At 38.6% G+C, this 5,527-nt stretch overlaps 1 non-coding gene across 1 annotated transcript; it reads right to left on the reverse strand.

Moving 5' to 3' along the window:
- Nucleotides 1–400: 400 nt before the first annotated feature.
- Nucleotides 401–507, reverse strand: LOC133828276 (small nucleolar RNA R71). The gene has a single exon (XR_009890904.1). It is a non-coding gene; the product is annotated as a small nucleolar RNA R71 (small nucleolar RNA).
- Between the last annotated feature and the right edge of the window lie 5,020 nt (nt 508–5,527).

Here is a 5,527-nt window from a genome sequence, read left to right on the forward strand (position 1 = left end):
ATAACATAATTACTATGGCTAGTGAAAGAGAGAGAGAGCCATAAGGGAGTATGCTGCCCCCATGTTTAATTAGCTCAATCCGAACAGTGTTAGGCCTGAAATTCAAGCACCACAATTTGAGTTAAAGCCTGTTATGTTCCAAATGTTGCAAACAGTGGGTCGATTTAGTGGGCTGCCTACTGAGGGTCCTCATCTTCATCTTCGTTCATTTTTGGAGGTGAGCGATTCTTTCAAGCTACAAGGAGTGAGTGACGAGGCCCTAAGGTTGAAATTGTTCCCTTTGTCTTTGAGGGATCAAGCTAGAGCTTGGCTAAACACCCTTCCTCCTAACTCAGTGACTACATGGAATGAGTTGGCTGAAAAATTCTTGATGAAGTACTTCCCTCCTACCAGAAATGCCAAGTTTCGCAATGAAATTATGTCATTTCAGCAGCTGGAAGGTGAATCATTTTGTGAAGCTTGGGAGAGATTCAATGAGTTATTAATAAAGTTCCCACACCATGGGATCTTGCATTGTATACAAATGGAAACTTTCTACAATGGGCTAAATTCTTCCACTCGTATGGTGTTAGATGCTTCAACTAATGGGGCTATTCTCTCTAAGGCCTACAATGAAGCCTATGAGATTTTGGAGAGGATAGATAATAACAATTATCAATGGTCCAATGTTAGAGCCTCAACAAGTTGAAAAGTGGCTGGTATACTTGAAGTTGATGCATTGACAGCTTTGACCGCTCAAGTTTCTTCAATGACTAACCTTCTCAAGAACATGAGTTTGGGGGGAATGGTACAACCGTTTGCTATGGGGAAAGTTGCTGATGTATCTTGTACAACAGGAGATGGGCACACATTTGAGAGTTGTCCTTCGAATCCTGCTTCAGTTTGTTATGTGGGGAATCAAAATGCCAACAGTAATAACCCATATTCGAACTCTTATAATCCAGGGTGGAGGCAACATCCATACTTCTCATGGGGGAGGGGGGGGGGGGTCAAGGAGCTAGTTCAAACGGAGCACCAATGCAAAACAAGACTACATATCCATCAGGGTTTTCTCAACAACAACCAAGAGCTCAACCACCTCCTCCTCAAGTGTCGCAATCAAGCTCGTTGGAGAGTTTAATGAAAGAATATATAGCCAAGAACGATGCTGTGATTCAGAGCCAAGCGGCATCCTTGAGGAACTTAGAAATTCAAATGGGGCAACTAGCTAATGAGCTAAGGAATAGACCACAAGGCACCTTGCCTAGTGATACTGAAAATCCAAGGAGAGATGGTAAAGAGCAATGCAAGGTGATCACTTTGAGGAATGGATAAAATCTGGAATTGACTGAGGAGAATTGTAAGAGAAACAGCGAGCCCACTTCAATCCAAAGCAGTGTGGACAAGGGAGACAAAACTGTGAATTCGAAAAATTCAAATGCTGATCCTGAAGGAATTGCTGCAGCAATTCCTCAGCAAAATGCAACTGAGAAGCCAATGAGTAAGCCACCTCCAACATTTCCTCAATGTTTTCAAAAGCAGCAACAAGATGGTCAATTCAGAAGATTTTTGGATGTTTTGAAGCAACTCCACATCAGCATACCATTGGTGGACGCTTTGGAACAAATGCTAATTTTGTGAAGTTCTTAAAGGATATTTTGACAAAGAAGAGGAGGCTTGGTGAATTTGAAACGGTTGCTTTGAATGAAGGTTTTAGTGCTATACTGAAGAATAAAATTCCTCCAAAGTTGAAGGATCCGGGCAGTTTCACAATTCCAATTTCTATTTGGGGACAAGAAGTTGGTAAAGCTCTTTGTGATTTGGGAGCTAGTATTAATTTGATGCCCATATCCATTTTTAAGAAGTTGGGAATTGGAGAAGCAAGGCCAACTACACTCACCTTGCAATTGGCTGACCGTTCGATGGTGCATCCGGAGGGAAAGATTGAAGATGTCCTAGTACAAGTTGACAAGTTCATTTTTCCAGCAGATTTCATTATTCTTGACTATGAGGAAGATAGGGATGTACCGATCATTTTGGGCAGACCATTTCTTGCCACCGAGAGGAAGTTGATAGATGTTGAAAAAGGAGAGCTCACCATTCAAGCTCAAGATGAACAAGTTACATTCAAGGTTTTTAATCCTATACGCTCTCCTAATGAAGTTGAAGTTTGTTTGGCCATAAGTGTTTCTAACTTCAACTTGATTGAAAAGATGCATGGAAAGTATAGCAATGGAGTCAAGAAAAAGGTCCCTTTTGAAGAAATTGAGAAAGGTGGGGAGCCATGGATAAGTAAGGAAGAAGAACCATCTCATTCTCCAAAGCTACCGAGGAAAAAGAAGAAGAAAAAGAAACATAGTAGAAAGCCTCAATCACAAATGTTGGAAGTTGGGAATAGAGTTTTTTTTTTCTCAAACTCTCTAGTTAAATCAAGGTGTGATGGTGGGTTCTTAGTGAGCAAGGTGTTTCACAATGGTGTAGTGGAATTATATGATGAGCATGTGGGAAGAGCATTTAAGGTAACAAGGAAAGAAGCAAAATTTGGGGGAAACGAGGTTGAGCAATACCAAACCTTTGTTTCCTTGAAAGATCCTTAGAAAAAAAAAATGACATTTGGGTTGCTATGGTTTTTGGAGGATTCATTTGTAAAGCAACTCAAAGAAAGAAAGAATAAAAATGCACTGAAAAAAATTGAAAAAAATTGAAAAAAAATGAAAAAAAAATTCAACCAATAAAAGAAAAGAAAAGATAAATATATATATAAATATATACGAGTGTTTTTAATTATTTTTATTATTAGTTTTAATTTTTAGAATTTGAATTTCATTTTATTGTGATGTTTTGGAGTGGTTTATGTGTATTTCGGTGTTTCAGGTGTTAAGACAGCAAGAAACAGGGTGTTTTGGAAGTAATTTTGGAGTTTGAAGGTTTTGCGAGAGTTTTGCTTCAGCAAAATGCACGCAAAAATTTCCAAAAATAAAAGGGAGTTACGTCAAATTTGGGTTGCTGAAGCAAAACGAGGGCAAAATGGTGGCATTCTGGGCAGGCTAAATTCTAGGTCATGGATTCATTAAGAGAAACACCTATCTATATATACTATTTATATATTTACAAAAAAAAAGTATATATATGTATTTCTATCTATAATAATACTATATATATATTAATATATAATTATATAAATAGATAAATACACAGAAATATGTATTTAAAAAAAATATATGTATATACTATAAACTATACGAAATCTATATATATTTCAGTAAAATTTCTATTATATCTATAAAACATATTTTATATATTCGTATATACCAAAATACCCTAATACCCCATTATCATCTTCTCCACTCCCCGTACCTCCCTGCTCAGAACCAGCTGCGTGTACCCCAAGCCTCGGCACCACCCATACCGAGAAGCTCTTTGCCAACACAGCTCTCCACCCAGTCGCGCAGCCACGAACCCAGACGTCCCTATGTCTTGGCATCTCGATCCCAGGCGCAATTCACCCAGCAGTACCTCACATACCCAAGCCGACTCAGGCACCCCTGCCCTTCACCCCTTCGTGCACCTCAGCTGAGCGAACCTCGACCCCAGACACCCAAGCACACCTGTTCGTACCGTTCACCAGCCCAGTCCATGCGCAAGGAACCAGTACCCCCTCGGCATCCCAGGTGATTCAGAGAGCCTCTCCCTCAGCTTTGGTCAGGTGAGACCCCAGCCCTCAGCACTAAGTCGTGCGCTCCATACATTGGCTAGGTTTCCAGCAGTGACCCCTCGCACCAGCCTAAGCCTAGGTGCATCTGAGCCCACACATCCCAACAGTCAGCTGAGCCACTAAAAAACTTGGGTATTAATTTCTTGTCCTCATAGTGCTATGTATATTGCTGGGAATTTGAGTCATTGCTAGTCTTTGATCTGTGGAGCACAAAATTCTATTGGAAAATCTGTGGCCTTACTATTCAGGGGTGGTAATATTGCTCTGTTATTCTGTCGAAAAATCTGTGACATTACTGTTCAGGTGCTCCTTTTGTTGTGTGGTGGCCTTGTGCTTTAACTGTTGCCTTTTTGCCCAAAATGACCACTAAAACACGAGCCCAACGAAAGAAATTCAAACCAGCCCCTACCCCACCACCAACCAAAACCAAATCCAAACCAAGCACTGCCCCATCACCAAGCCGGCAACTAAGACAACACCCACCATACAAAAATCTAAAAGGCCAGCAAGAATCCCAGGAGCTCCATGCGCATCATCAAGAATGAGCATCCCTTGAGCAGAGCTTGCATATTCGTTGAATGAGCATTTATGAACTCTACTCCCCAATTTGATTTTGATTATGTCTGTTTCTTTGTATTCTCTGTTTTAGGTGTAGTTCTTACTCATTGGAAATTTTTCCTGTTGTGTTATACTTTGGTCCCAAGTGTTGATAATGAATTTTATGTTGTGTATTGGGTGCTCTGTGTTGTACTTAGTTATGTTTCTTTGGTGATTTTTGTGTAGTGAGCATCGAAATTTGAGTCATTTTCCTTGTGTTTTGTCGCTAGGAAGATACTTTGTTAGTATAGTTATTTTTGTTCTGTTTTTAGTTTGTCTTTGTCTTGTTGTATTGTCGTTATTTTGAGGATATTCTTTGCTTTTGTTAGTGTTTAACTAGGGGGCTTGATGACGACTTTGCAAACTTAAAAAAAAAAAACTATATAATCAATCTAAGTTACAACTGAATTTTTAAATTTTTTTTTTTTAAACTAAATTATTTGTATGTGAATGTTCTATCCATTGATTGATGAAAATGTTTCTCTTTTTAGTATGTGCATAGCTTGATTAAACATTTTGGACACCCGAGAAAGAGTTAGTTTCTTGTGTGAGCTTAAGTTTCTAGAATTATTTAGTGATTTTCCTTGAGGCGAAATCCTAGACAATACCACACCGATGAAATGATTACCGGTTGAGCCTTTGAAGCCTACCTTGTATGCACTTTTCTTTCTTAGCCACTCATTAGCCTACCTTTACATATATATAATCATCTCTTTTCACCACACCCTTTTAGCACCTTGTTCTTTATAGGATTTATTTGCTATGCATTTTGGGGGGGTTTTGTTGAGTTGAGTGGATGAGAGAAAATTGGGTGAGCGTTTTCCTTCTCTTCGATTGCTTGTTTTCACCATTGGGGACAATGTTGATTTTAAGTTTAGGGGAGAGTGTGTTCTCAATTTTCTTGTTCTCTTGCCATCTAGTTGTTAATCTTCATATATATATAAAAAATAGAAAATCCAAAACGAAAAAAAAATTCAAGAGTACACTCCCTTGCATCAAAGCATATTTAAAAAAAAAAAGAGAAAAAGAAAAAATCAGAAAAGAAAAAGAAAGCAAAAAAAAAAGTATGTTTGTAAATAAGTTTGGGGGTGTACTCTTCAAATAAAGGAAAAGTTGTTTTAGTTTTGTCTTTGTATGTTAGTAATAAAGGCTAGTGGCAAGAATTATATTGTGTTGTGGGGTTGTCTTTGGGGGAAATTAATGTATGCATTTATGTATTTAGGTCCTAGAAAGATT

The sequence above is a fragment of the Humulus lupulus genome, chromosome 3 (assembly GCF_963169125.1).
Source record: "Humulus lupulus chromosome 3, drHumLupu1.1, whole genome shotgun sequence".
Taxonomy (NCBI): domain Eukaryota; kingdom Viridiplantae; phylum Streptophyta; class Magnoliopsida; order Rosales; family Cannabaceae; genus Humulus; species Humulus lupulus.